Source organism: Salvelinus alpinus, chromosome 10 (assembly GCF_045679555.1).
Source record: "Salvelinus alpinus chromosome 10, SLU_Salpinus.1, whole genome shotgun sequence".
NCBI lineage: Eukaryota > Metazoa > Chordata > Actinopteri > Salmoniformes > Salmonidae > Salvelinus > Salvelinus alpinus.
Genome location: NC_092095.1, coordinates 7,525,732 through 7,540,884, shown reverse-complemented (window position 1 = coordinate 7,540,884; position 15,153 = coordinate 7,525,732). Strand labels below are relative to the sequence as shown.

Genomic DNA, 15,153 nt, shown 5'->3' with positions numbered 1-15,153 from the left:
AATTTAAAAATTTAAAAAACTGAAGTGAAATGTTGTTTTATACTGGATATTTGGTTATCTCTCATCAAAAGATATTGAACCAAGCATGCAATGACTATTTATATAGCCTTTTCTGAATCAGGTTAGAATGGAAAGCAATCCACACCTTTTTGTTGTTGTTACATTTAAAAAAACTAAAATAATCTTTAGATTTCAATAGTTCAATAGCGTTTAAACAATAGTGCACATAGCAGTATTAAAAAGATAGAAACCTTTTTTTCTTCAGATTATTGATTTTATTATTAAATAAAATAAGAATGTCACATAGCACCTTGAAAGATAAAATCACAAATCGATGAAATAAATCAAAATGTTTAGAAAAAAAGTGTGAATTGTGCTCCATCCTACCCATAATCAGAATATATTATTTTAATAGTCATGGCACACTTTGTTTAAGCACTATTGAAGATTGAAATCCGGAACAAAAATACAAATAACATCTATGAAAAAAAAAGTGTTGATTGTTCTCCATCTTCCGTGATTCAGAATATCTAATTGTCAAAGTCATAGCAGGCTTTGTTTAAGAGCTAGTGAAGATCGAAATCCAAAATGTTAATTTAAAACCAAAAACAATTAAAAAACAAAAAGTTGTGGATGGTTCTCCATGCTCCCCTGATTCACAACATGCCATTTTCATCGTTATGCCATGCATGATTCAATAGCTATTGACAAAATAACCGAATATTCACATAATATCATAATACTATTTTTACCTCGCTGAAAAAAAACGTATTCATATCGGATTTGTTTCTGTTGTTCACACGCGTATCTGCTCTCTCTTTGACTAGAATGGTTCCACCTGATCTCGCCTCCTCATGCATGCCTTCCATCTTTGAGGACCGTGTATTTCCATTGGTAGAGGGGTCACTCGACTATCTTGTCAATATAATAGATATTCTTTGGCATTAGCAGCCATGTCGCAAAGTGACAACCACTGTCGGAAATACTAAACGTTTGGTGTTGAAAAAGTCGGAACAGAATCTATTGTGGTAATGTTGGAGAGGAGTGAACGAGCTGGCTACAGAGACAGGAGATATATTGTGAGTACGCCGACCAACACGCGGAAACCGGATGAATATGGATATTAATGCACATCGCAGATATTATTACAGTTCGTGAAAAAGGACCGCGGCGGCCAATCTGAAAGGTCCGGTATACGGAAGAGTTAAGAACCAAAATCACAACTGTTTATTTCACTAGCTAGCAGGCTAGCTGGCTAGTTCCAATGCGGGTCTGGAGTGGGAAGCTCGTCCGAAATTTACTCAGTAGGGATTTAACATCTTGTACTCGTTGTCGTTGGTTTTACAAAGTAAGTGATCTCCCGTGGAGATCGTAGCGGCAACTTTAAAGAAGAATGATACATACAAACTGAACACTAGGCGATCCGCCGCTCAGAGTAAAAACGGAAGAAAGTCGTACAGGTTTGTAAAGCTGATTTTATACAATCTTTTTCAAAACATTACCTTTCCAAATGAACAGTAGAGTAGACATATAATGTTGTTTTCCGGGGACATTTGACAGGAGACTGCCTCTTGTGCAAAGATTAACTTCCATAGTAAACATTATTCAGTGTCCTTATCCTGAAATTGACTAACTAAATCACCAAATAACTAAAGGTCTTCCAATCAATTAGCCCAATTTGCTTTTAGGGAAAAATAGTTAATTTACTAAATTATCCTGTAGCCTAATGTCATATATTAATCAATGGTGTATACTGTTGATGCCGTGCGGTTGCAACTTCTTCAACGTTAACGTTGTCTAATGGTGTCCGCATACATAGGTTTGGTTTGCTCCTAGCAAAACTCGGCTAGGCGACGTCAATATCTGTGCTTGCATTACCCCCTGAAAAATACCTTGGCTTGAAAAATGTGTAAAAAAAGTGACAATATTACTGTTAGTCCCTCGTGAGACACCGTAGCAACAATATAGCAGTGTACACTTCATTAAAATAGTCTAAATTAATCTCAGATAAATCAAGAAATCTGTAATTCATTTTTTATCTGTAAAGGTCTTGGTTGCACAATTTTACATGTAAAGATGTTTGGTGCAGTATTTCTCAAGTGAAAAATGTACAGGAAAACTTGTCATTCCTCCATAACTAGTGCTAACCGTGCACATTACATGGTTTCTCTAGAGATACATCTGATCAAGCCTGAACTGTGCAATGTAGTAGAGAGTTGTAGCTAGTTTCCAACAGGCCAACATTCAACATCGTTTAGCGCAGAAAAGTGGCAATTAACTAGACTGCCCATAATTCGTTGCGCTCCTACTTGTACGGGCTACTTCTTTTACCCCTACTTGGTAAAAGAAGCAGAATGTTTTATTTTATTTATTTTACCTTTATTTAACTAGGCAAGTCAGTTAAGAACAAATTCTTATTTTCAATGACGGCCTAGGAACAGTGGGTTAACTGCCTTGTTCAGGGGCATAATGACAGATTTTTACCTTGTCAGCTTGGGGATTTGAACTTGCAACCTTTCGGTTACTAGTCCAATGCTCTAACCACTAGGCTAATGATCCCATCGAGAGGGGATGGAGAGTTGTTGCTTCGCGACGTATCTCTACCTGAAAATACATGATTTAAGTGATTTGATAGTTGGTATTCAGCAGTCATAAAAGTATGTCTTACTTTAAAGAACTACTAAAATAGTGATGTTGTCAGACAGCGTATGCAACAGCTCTACAGAGATTCGATGATGACTTGGAATGAAATGATAAAGTCATCAGATAAAACAAATCTAATATACGCAACTGAAATAATGTATTAAAGTAATGTGAATAGTGATGGTTAATAAGTGATAAGCAGTAATGGGCCGTTACTACCATCAATGGGATTTTATGACTTGTTTTTTTCTGTGTTACAACATTTCAAGCCACAATGCAAAGTGCATTTTTAATGTAAACCCCGAAACCAAACTCAAAAAAGCACTAATCGTACAGCGCTACAACAAACAGTTAATTGAAGAGTCCCGTCCATAGTTCCTTCCATTAGGGAAAGGCATTATATATTATTTTTACTGTTCCGGAACTCACATGATTTCTGAGTTCTTCAGAATGGAAAGAAACTCTATTCATAGAACAAGGTCGCTGGATGGGAAAAACATGTGTGCTCATTTATCTAAATGCCAACAGTGCACAACTATACCTGAGTTATCAGAACCATTACAGATTAAAAAATCATAATTGCCTCATATATTATTCAGTCAGTAAAATACAATTGCCATTTAAGATTCATTTATTGAAACCGTAATCTCAACTGGTTATATATCATAGAACACAATCTGTCATATCAACTGGTTATATTATATCATGGAACACAATTGCAAATCAAATTTTATTTGTCACATGCACCGAATACAACAGTGAAATACTTACTTGCAAGCCCTTAACAAACAATTCAGTTTTAAGAAAATATCCCCCAAAAAGTAAGAGATTAGAATAACAAATGATTTAAGAGCGGCAGTAAATAACAATAGCGGGGCTATATACATGGGGTACCGGTAATGGGCCGTACGCACTACCCTCTGTAGTGCATTGCGGTCGGAGGCCGAGCAGTTGCCATACCAGGCAGTGATGCAACCAGGCAGGATGCTCTCGATGGTGCACCTGTAAAATCTTTTGAGGATCTGAGGACCTATGCCAAATCTTTTCAGTCTCCTGAGGGGGAATAGGCTTTGTCGTGCCCTCTTCACGACTGTCTTGGTGTGCTTCGACCATGTTAGTTTGTTGGTGATGTGGATGCCAAGGAACTTGAAGCTCTCAACCTGCTCCACTACAGCCCCGTCGATGATAATGGGGGCGTGCTCGGTCCCCCTTTGCCTGTAGTCCACAATCATCTCCTTTGTCTTGATCACGTTGAGGGAGAGGTTGTTGTCCTGGCACCACACTGCCAGGTCTCTGACCTCCTCCCTACAGGTTGTCTCATCGTTGTCAGTGATCAGGCCTACCACTGTTGTGTCATCAGCAAACTTAATGATGGTGTTGGAGTCGTGCCTGGCCGTGCAGTCATGAGTGAACAGGGAGTACAGGAGGGGACTGAGCATTCACCCCTGAGGGGCCCCGGGTTTAGGATCAGTGTGGCGGATGTGTTGTTACCTACCCTTACCACCTGGGGGCGGCCCGTCAGGAAGTCCAGGATCCAGTTGCAGAGGGAGGTGTTTAGTCCCAGGGTCCTTAGCTTAGTGATGAGCTTTGAGGGCACTATGGTGTTGAACGCTGAGCTGTAGTCAATGAATAGCATTCTCACATAGGTGTTCCTTTTGTCCCGGTGGGAAAGGGAAGTGTTGAGTGCAATAGAGATTGCATCATCTGTGGATCTGTTGGTTCTGTAATATCAACTGTAGGCGTGCACGATATTTCGGATCGGCTGATGTCTGCACGTCAAAGCTGACGTGCGTACCTATATAACGCAGGTTCATGACGTAATGACGCCACAAAATGTTGCGCCACACGTGCAACGTAGCATTCCTAACCTAGCCCACAATGTCTGCTGTGTGGATCGAGCAGTCAACAAGTCCAGCAGTCATTTGAAAGAGTCAGAACATTTCAGAGAGACAACTCAAAGGTGAAATCCATTAAAGCCAAGACAATGGAATTCATTGCCCTTGACGATCAATGGTTCTCTGTCGTGGGTGATGTTGGGTTTCGCCAACTGGTCGAGCACCGGTACACACTACCAAGTGCGCTATTGTTCAGATGTTGCCCTACCGGAGTTGCACAGTAATAGCGTCACTGCTATTAGCGTCACGACATACATACTATGGAACGCCGTTTGGGTCTTTGCGTGTCAAAAAACATACAGTAGCATTGTCAAAGCTGCAAACACCGGCTACAAACGATGTGTTTACAATACCGCATTGGTAATAAAGCGCCATTTGTTCGACCGCAACTTCTGGGGTAGCTAGCTTTAGCTTCATACCTAGCTAGCACCAATACAACCAGCCTGAAAACAATGACGAGTAGAAACTGCAGTAATTTTCATTATTCTTAACAATGATTTAGGAATCCTTGTGAGTAAGTATTAGCACGGTTGCCACTTGTTGTTCGCCTATTGAAATTGAACTTCAGTTCATGAAAATAAATAGCTGGCCAGCTACTTAACCCTGTTGCCCAAAGCTAACGTTATAAGCAGCCAGCTACTAAACCCTGTTGCCCAAAGCTAACGTTATAAGCAGCCAGCTACTAAACCCTGTTGCCCAAAGCTAACGTTATAAGCAGCCAGCTACTAAACCCTGTTGCCCAAAGCTAACGTTACAAGCAGCCAGCTAGCTTCATCTGGCTAGTGAGGCTCAACCGCACAGGGTTGTGTGTTGTGAAGCTAGCCACAATAAGGATTAGGCACAATAGTGGAATTTGCGGTTTGCCTTCAAAATAAAATTGAGAGGGATGCAAATGAATACAAATAGTAGCATTATGCCAAACTTTTATTTTGAAGTCTATCTGCAAAGTCCACTATTGTGGCTAATCCTTATTGTGGCTAGCCTCACAAAGATGGGTCCGACCACCATTAATCAAATATGAACTGTCTTTATAAATTAGGGTTATTTTAGATGATGGTGTGATGTGATGACACCTAGCTATATAGTTAGCTAGCTAACTATATAGCTACTGAAACAGATGTCGTTTTGCTATGTTTTTGGGTTAGAACATTGTTTTCATCTATACGCGTCAGCTAGCTTTCTTTATAACCAGCACTGTAGGTGCGCGAGACAACTTTACCAGCATCATAGCATACGTATCAATGAATCGTTGTGACATATGAAATACGAGTGATGGTGTAATCAATCTGTAATAACTACGTAAAAAAATCCATGAACTCGTTCAATTATTATGTGACCTGCAGTCATATTCAGGTCCTGATTGGTCAACAAGCTTATTTGACGTATATCTTTTTTTGACGCGCAAAGACCCAAACGGGCGTTCCGTAGCGACGACCCAAACGGGCGTTCCGTAGCGACGACCCAAACGGGCGTTCCGTAGCGGCGACCCAAACGGGCGTTCCGTAGCGGCGACCCAAACGGGCGTTCCGTAGCGACGACCCAAACGGGCGTTCCGTAGCGGCGACCCAAACGGGCGTTCCGTAGCGACGACCCAAACGGGCGTTCCGTAGAAATCCTGGTTGAGAATGAGATAACTGAACAAATGAACAATGCAACAGCACAGCAAGTAAGTGAAAGAAACAGGTTTTGATCATGTTTTACTGGTAATGGGGACATAACTTTTTGGTCAGTGTGTGTGTGTGACTTTATCTAGGCAAGTCAGTTAAGAACAAATTCTTATTTACAATGACGGCCTACCCCGGCCAAACCCGGAAGACGCTGGGGACTGGGACTCCCAATCACGGCCGGTTGTGATACAGCCTGGAATCGAATCAGGGTCTGTAGTGACGCCTCTAGCACTGAGATGCAGTGCCTTAGACCGTTGCGCCACTCAGGAGCCCAGGTTACTGAACTTCAACTTGCATCAAGGACAAATGTGTGCGCGAACAGCCGAAAACCTGCCGAACACCAACATGACAAACGTCACAATGTTTTCATAATACACGTGCGAAAGGTTTCGACTGGGAAGCATGCGGCTGGGAAGCATGCGGCTGGGAAGCATGCGGCTGGGAAGCATGCGGCTGGGAAGCATGCGGCGGGCTTCCGGCTGCCGTTTGAAGAAGCAGCCGCGCTTGCATGGCGAGAAGGAGCAGACAGCCTCACAAATTGCTTTCCAATTTCTTGGCAGGGGTTTCAGACGCTTAGGACAACGTAACAGGATTCCACAGAGCCGACCTCGAATTCGATTGCAGATGAGCTTTTATGTTAATCTCTTGAGCGTGTCTCTGTGTGTTTTTCGTGCGTGCATTTGGGCTCCGATCAGACAGAAAATCTCACTTTGAAAATCGGACTGAAAATCTCGCTTTTAACTGCAATTACCAATATCAACGTAAGTGCATGTTTACCAGTAATTTTCTTCTGTAATCGCCTCCCAGATTAATAAATAAGTGCACATTTCTGTCTAATTTCTAAATAGGAAGGAACATTGGTTGCTGTGCTTATTACAAGTCATTAATCTATATTGGGAGCCTTTAAAAATGTGTCTTAACAGCTCAGTGGGCAGAGAACTAACAATAGTTATTCCATAACAAGGAGGGACAGAGAGCTTTTTGTGTTGCTGGGTTCACTGGCCAGTTGATGTGTTCTGCTAAGTCTGGTGCTGCCCTCTCCCTCTCTCTCTCGCCCTCACTCTCTCGCCCTCACTCTCTTGCCCTCACTCTCTTGCCCTCACTCTCTTGCCCTCACTCTCTTGCCCTCACTCTCTTGCCCTCTCTCTCTCGCCCTCTCTCTCTCGCCCTCTCTCTCTCGCCCTCTCTCTCTCGCCCTCTCTCTCTCGCCCTCTCTCTCTCGCCCTCTCTCTCTCGCCCTCTCTCTCTCGCCCTCTCGCCCTCTCTCTCTCTCGCCCTCACTCTCTCTCTCTCTCTCGCCCTCACTCTCTCTCTCTCTCTCGCCCTCACTCTCTCTCTCTCTCGCCCTCACTCTCTCTCTCTCGCCCTCACTCTCTCTCTCTCTCGCCCTCACTCTCTCTCTCTCTCTCCCTCCCTCTCTCTCTCTCTCGCTCCTCTCTCTCTCTCGCTCTCTCTCTCTCTCTCTCTTGCCCTCACTCTCTCTCTCTCTCGCCCTCACTCTCTCTCTCTCTCGCTCACTCTCTCTCTCTCCCTCACTCTCTCTCTCTCTCTCTCACTCTCTCTCTCTCTCTCTCGCCCTCACTCTCTCTCTCTCTCTCTCGCCCTCACTCTCTCTCTCTCTCGCCCTCACTCTCTCTCTCTCTCGCCCTCACTCTCTCTCTCTCTCTCTCTCGCCCTCACTCTCTCGCCCTCACTCTCTCGCCCTCACTCTCTCGCCCTCTCTCTCTCGCCCTCTCTCTCTCTCGCCCTCTCTCTCTCTCGCCCTCTCTCTCTCGCCCTCTCTCTCTCTCTCTCTCGCCCTCTCTCTCTCTCGCCCTCACTCTCTCTCTCTCTCTCGCCCTCACTCTCTCTCTCTCGCCCTCGCTCTCACTCTCTTTCTCTTCGTTCTTACCCTCTCTCTCTCTCTCTCTCGCCCTCTGTCTCTCTCTCTCTCTCTCGCCCTCTGTCTCTCTCTCTCAATTTAATTCAAATGGCTTTATTGGCACGGGAAACATATGTTTACATTGCCAAAGCGAACGGAATAGTCAGCAAACAAAAGAGAAATAAACATTTGTAAACATTACACTCCCCCTGACAACTCAGAACAGATCAGTGTTTTCCCCCTGGTAGAGTTCTGACAACTCAGAACAGGTCAGTGTTTTCCCCCTGGTAGAGTTCTGACAACTCAGAACAGGTCAGTGTTTTCCCCCTGGTAGAGTTCTGACAACTCAGAACAGGTCAGTGTTTTCCCCCTGGTAGAGTTCTGACAACTCAGAACAGGTCAGTGTTTTCCCCCTGGTAGAGTTCTGACAACTCAGAACAGGTCAGTGTTTTCCCCCTGGTAGAGTTCTGACAACTCAGAACAGGTCAGTGTTTTCCCCCTGGTAGAGTTCTAACAACTCAGAATAGGTCAGTGTTTTCCCCTTGAGAGAGTTCTGACAACTCAGAACAGGTCAGTGTTTTCCCCCTGAGAGAGTTCTGACAACTCAGAATAGGTCAGTGTTTTCCCCCTGAGAGAGTTCTGACAACTCAGAACAGGTCAGTGTTTTCCCCCTGGAAGAGTTCTGACAACTCAGAATAGGTCAGTGTTTTCCCCCTGGTAGAGTTCTGACAACTCAGAACAGGTCAGTGTTTTCCCCCTGGTAGAGTTCTGACAACTCAGAACAGGTCAGTGTTTTCCCCCTGGAAGAGTTCTGACAACTCAGAACAGGTCAGTGTTTTCCCCCTGGAAGAGTCCTGACAACTCAGAACAGGTCAGTGTTTTCCCCCTGGAAGAGTTCTGACAACTCAGAACAGGTCAGTGTTTTCCCCCTGGTAGAGTTCTGACAACTCAGAACAGGTCAGTGTTTTCCCCCTGGAAGAGTCCTGACAACTCAGAACAGGTCAGTGTTTTCCCCCTGGTAGAGTTCTGACAACTCAGAACAGGTCAGTGTTTTCCCCCTGAGAGAGTTATGTTGGTTTTACTGTTATCTCTTCATATTCCATTTCACTGTACCTACCTTGGTGCAAGTATGAGCTTGACATGCAGGAATGTAGTGCATGTCCGTGGTACATGGAGATTGAAATGCATAATACAAAGCCTATGTAATGTATTATCTGGGGAATGAATGCTGATGATCTTCCAAGAAGAAGTTTAATTCCCTGATTAGACTATAATGTATTAAGGAAAGCTCCCTAATACTGTCTGTCAGACGGATGTTTTAAGGCTACAGATGCAGTTGATTTGTGACAGATTAAAACAGAGACTGGTAGTCCGGCTACACAGCTACAATATCACAGATTGGGGTACTGATATTCATCTAGATGAACAAACTTAAACAATGAACCTTCTTAGTTCATCTGCAGGCCTTTCCAACTGTTGACGTATCCAAATCAACAGGCTACCACTGTATCGGCAATTACAGTTGAAGTCGGAAGTTTACATACACCTTAGCCGAATACATTTAAACTCAGTTTTCACAATTCCAGTTCTTAGTAACAATTCCCTGTCTTGGGACAGTTAGGATCACCGCTTTATTTTAAGAATGTGAAATGTCAGAATAATAGTAGAGAGAATGATTTATTTCAGATTTTATTTTGTTCCATCACAATCCCAGTGGGTCAGAAGTTTACAAACACTCAATTAGTATTTGGTAGCATTGCCTTTAAATTGTTTAACTTGGGTCAAATGTTTCGGGAAGCCTTCCACTAGCTTCCCACAATAAGTCGAGTGAATTTTGGCCCATTCCTCCTGACAGAGCTGGTGTAACTGAGTCAGGTTTGTTGGCCTCCTTGCTCGCACAAGCTTTTTCAGTTCTGCCCCCACATTTTCTATAGGATTGAGGTCAGGGCTTTGTGATGGCCACTCCAATACCTTGACTTTGTTGTCCTTAAGCCATTTTGCCACAACTTTGGAAGTATGCTTGGGGTCATTGTCCATTTGGAGGACCCATTTGCGACCAAGCTTTAACTTCCTGACTGATGTCTTGAGATGTTGCTTCAATATATCCACATAATTTTCTTCCCTCATGATGCCATCTATTTTGTGAAGTGCACCAGTCCCTCCTGCAGCAAAGCACCCCCACAACATGATGCTGCCACCCCCGTGCTTCACGGTTGGGATGGTGTTCTTCGGCTTGCAAGCATCCCTCTTTTTCCTCCAAACATAATGATGGTCATTATGGCCAAACAGTTACATTTTTGTTTCATCAGATCAGAGGACATTTCTCCAAAAAGTACGATCGTTGTCCCCATGTGCAGTTGCAAACCGTAGTCTGGCTTTTTTATGGCGGTTTTGGAGCAGTAGCTTCTTCCTTGCTGAGCGGCCTTTCAGGTTATGTCGATAGGACTCGTTTTACTGTGGATATAGATACTTTTGTACCTGTTTCCTCCAGCATCTTCACAAGGTCCTTTGCTGTTGTTCTGGGATTGATTTGCACCTTTCGCACCAAAGTACGTTAATCTCTAGGAGACAGAACGTGTCTCCTTCCTGAGCGGTATGACGTCTGCGTGGTCCCATGGTGTTTATACTTGCATGCTATTGTTTGTACAGATGAACGTGGTACCTTCAGGCGTTTGGAAATTGCTCCCAAGGATGAACCAGACCAGAGGTCTTGGCTGATTTCTTTTGATTTCCCCATGATGTCAAGCAAAGAGGCACTGAGTTTGAAGGTAGGCCTTGAAATGCATCCACAGGTACACCTCCAATTTACTCAAATTATGGCAATTAGCCTATCAGAAGCTTCTAAAGCCATAATTTTCTGCAATTGTCCAAGCTGTTTAAAGGCACAGTCAACTTTATGTATGTAAACTTCCGACCCACTGGAATTGTGATATAGTGAATTATAAGTGAAATAATCTCTCTGTAAACAATTGTTGGAAAAATGACTTGTGTCATGCACAAAGTAGATGTCCTAACCAACTTGCCAAAACTATAGTTTGTTAACAAGATATTTGTGTAGTGGTTGAAAAACGAGTTTTAATGATTCCAACCTAAGTTTATGTAAACTTCAGACTTAAACTGTAGACAAATTCAGGATCCTCTGTAAGCACTTTGTGACGCCAACGTCTAAAAGATGAAATTTTGCTCACTGGGTCCTCCATCCCAAACTGCTAAACTGTCCCAGTTTTAAAGCAGCAGATGCCATGAGAGCCAATGGCTACAATGATATTCTCATTAAATCTGCTGTTATTTGAGTTCAAGCGGGAGATGAATGAAACCTTGTTTGTTTGGGACGTTGCTAATTGCTGTTTATATTTTGGAGGACTCAATTTTCAATTAGGCGTGTGTTCCTGTCTCCTCCTCCCATCCATCAGTGTTTGAGGCTAGGAGGCTAGCTGGAGGAGCGGACTGGGGGTTTCTCTCTCGATCTGTCTGTGCTATGGATTCATTTTTTGTTGTGATCTAACCTTATTGATTACCCAAATCGATAACCTTGGCAACTGTAGTTTTTCATTCCAGCTCTCGCAGCACAATGTGATTGAAGCTAGGCAGGGGGCGTTGGGACCATTAGTGATAGGTGGGGGGAAAAAATCCATAGTTATATTTTGCAATAAAAAACATTTATGATGTTATATTGATATTTGACTCAAGTATCGATTTGTGTATGAATATATATTATAATATATATAAGCACCTGTCAAAAGTTTAGAACACCTACTTATTCAAGGGCTTTTCTTTTCTACTATTTTCCACATCAAAACGATGAAATAACACATATGGAATCATGTAGTAACCATAAAAGTGCTAACCAAATCAAAACATATTTTATATTCTTAGTAGCCACCCTTTGCCTTGATGACAGCTTTGCCTACTCTTGGCAAAGGCAAAGCGTGGCTACTCTCCATCTCTCGCGCTCTCTCCATCTCTCTCGCGTGCTCTCTCTCCATCTCTCGCGTGCTCTCTCTCCATCTCTCTCGCTCTCTCTCGCTCTCTCTCCATCTCTCTCGTGCTCTCTCTCCATCTCTCTCGTGCTCTCTCTCCATCTCTCTCGTGCTCTCTCTCCATCTCTCTCGTGCTCTCTCTCCATCTCTCTCGTGCTCTCTCTCCATCTCTCTCGTGCTCTCTCTCCATCTCTCTCGTGCTCTCTCTCCATCTCTCTCGTGCTCTCTCTCCATCTCTCTCGTGCTCTCTCTCCATCTCTCTCGCGCTCTCTCTCCATCTCTCTCGCGCTCTCTCTCCATCTCTCTCGCGCTCTCTCTCCATCTCTCTCGCGCTCTCTCTCCATCTCTCTCGCGCTCTCTCTCCATCTCTCTCGCGCTCTCTCTCCATCTCTCTCGCGCTCTCTCTCCATCTCTCTCGCGCTCTCTCTCTCCATCTCTCTCGCGCTCTCTCTCTCCATCTCTCTCGCGCTCTCTCTCTCCATCTCTCTCGCGCTCTCTCTCTCCATCTCTCTCGCGCTCTCTCTCTCCATCTCTCTCGCGCTCTCTCTCGCGCTCTCTCTCGCGCTCTCTCTCGCGCTCTCTCTCGCGCTCTCTCTCGCGCTCTCTCTCTCTCTCTCGCGCTCTCTCTCGCTCTCTCTCTCGCCATCTCTCTCGCGCTCTCTCTCTCCATCTCTCTCGCGCGCTCTCTCTCCATCTCTCTCGCGCGCTCTCTCTCCATCTCTCTCGCGCGCTCTCTCTCCATCTCTCTCGCGCGCTCTCTCCATTAGAGGTTGACCAATTATGATTTTTCAACGCAGATACCGATACCGCTTATTGGAGGACCAAAAAAGCCGATACCGATTTAATCGGCCGTTTAAAAAAAAATATATATATATATATATATTTTGTATTTTATTTATTTGTATTAATGACAATTACAACAATACTGAATTAACATTTATTTTAACTTAATATAATACATAAATAAAATCAATTTAGCCTCAAATAAATAATGAAACATGTTTAAATAATGCAATAACAAAGTGTTGGAGAACAAAGTAAAAGTGAATTATTTGCCATGTAAGAAAGCTAACGTTTAAGTTCCTTGCTCAGAACATGAGAACATATGAAAGCTGGTGGGTCCTTTTAACATGAGTCTTCAATATTCCCAGGTAAGAAGAAGTTTTAGGTTGTAGTTATTATAGGACTATTTCTCTCTATACCATTTGTATTTCATTAACCTTTGACTATTGGATGTTCTTATAGGCACTTTAGTATTGCCAGTGTAACAGTATAGCTTCCATCCCTCTCCTCGCTCCTACCTGGGCTCGAACCAGGAACACATCGACAACAGCCACCCTCGAAGCAGCGTTACCCATGCAGAGCAAGGGGAACAACTACTCCAAGTCTCAGAGCGAGTGACGTTTGAAACGCTATTAGCGCCCACCCCGCTAACTAGCTAGCCATTTCACATCGGTTACACCAGCCTAATCTCGAGAGTTGATAGGCTTGAAGTCATAAACAGCAGAGCTGCTGGCAAAACGCACGAAAGTGCTGTTTGAATGAATGCTTACGAGCCTGCTGGTGCCCACCATCGCTCAGACTGCTCTATCAAATCATAGACTTAATTATAACATAATAACACACAGAAATACGAGCCTTAGGTCATTAATATGGTCGAATCCGGAAACTATCATCTCGAAAACAAGACGTTTATTCTTTCAGTGAAATACGGAACCGTTCCGTATTTTATCGAACGGGTGGCAACCATCAGTCTAAATATTCCTGTTACATTGCACCACCTTCAATGTTATGTCATAATTACGTACAATTCTGGCAAATTAGTTCGCAACGAGCCAGGCGGACCAAACTGTTGCATATACCCTGACTCTGCGTGCAATGAACGCAAGAGAAGTGACACAATGTCACCTGGTTAATATTGCCTTCTAACCTGGATTTCTTTTAGCTAAACATGCAGTTTTAGAAATATATACTTCTGTGTATTGATTTTAAGAAAGGCATTGATGTTTATTGTTAGGTACATTTGTGCAACGATTGTGCTTTTTTCGCAAATGCACTTTTGTTAAATCATCCCCCGTTTGGCGAAGTTGGCTGTCTTTGTTAGGAAGAAATAGTCTTCACACAGTTCGCAACGAGCCAGGCGGCCCAAACTGCTGCATATACCCTGACTCTGTTGCAAGAGAAGTGACACAAAGAAATTCATGTTAGCAGGCAATATTAACTAAATATGCAGGTTTAAAAAATATATACTTGTTTATTGATTTTAAGAAAGGCATTGATGTTTATGGTTAGGTACACGTTGGAGCAACGACAGTCCTTTTTCGCAAATGCGCACTGCATCGATTATATGCAACGCAGGACACGCTAGATAAACTAGTAATATCATCAACCATGTGTAGTTAACTAGTGATTATGATTGATTGTTTTTATAAGATAAGTTTAATGCTAGCTAGCAACTTACCTTGGCTTCTTACTGCATTTGCGTAACAGGCGGGCTCCTCGTGAGGCAGGTGGTTAGAGCGTTGGACTAGTTAACCGTAAGGTTGCAAGATTGAATCCCCGAGCAGACAAGGTAAAAATCTGTCGTTCTGCCCCTGAACAAGGCAGTTAACCCACTGTTCCTAGGCTGTCATTGAAAATAAGAATTTGTTCTTAACTGACTTGCCTAGTTAAATAAAGGTTAAATAAAATTCAGATTATTATGAAAACTTGAAATCGGCCCTAATTAATCGGTCGACCTCTTCTCTCTGTCTGTCTCTCTCTCTCTCTTTTTATTTATTTATTTATTTATATATATATATACTGTACCAATGAAATGAATCAAGCATGTTCCCTTCTGCCCTGGATCTATGATATAATGATCAAGTCAGTCTCAGGTTGTGCCTGCCTGACTCTGTGAGGGGAAATGGTTAGTCTCAGGTTGTGACTGACTCTGTGAGGGGAAATGGTCAGTCTCAGGTTGTGACTGACTCTGTGAGGGGAAATGGTCAGTCTCAGGTTGTGACTGACTCTGTGAGGGGAAATGGTTAGTCTCAGGTTGTGACTGACTCTGTGAGGGGAAATGGTCAGTCTCAGGTTGTGACTGACTCTGTGAGGGGAAATGGTCA

The 15,153-nt window shown here is 43.3% G+C and overlaps 1 protein-coding gene across 2 annotated transcripts in view; it reads left to right on the top strand.

Annotated features, from left to right (window-relative positions):
- Nucleotides 1-905: 905 nt before the first annotated feature.
- Nucleotides 906-15,153, top strand: part of LOC139531473 (divergent protein kinase domain 2A) — a 106,701-nt gene continuing 92,453 nt past the window's right edge. Inside the window, exon 1 of one of the 2 annotated variants that reach the window (XM_071327951.1) lies at nt 906-1,079. The gene's annotated coding sequence lies outside the window, so the exon portion shown is untranslated. Of the gene's footprint in view, nt 1,461-15,153 lie in introns of both variants that reach the window. The other variant, XM_071327950.1, reaches the window with a different exon arrangement.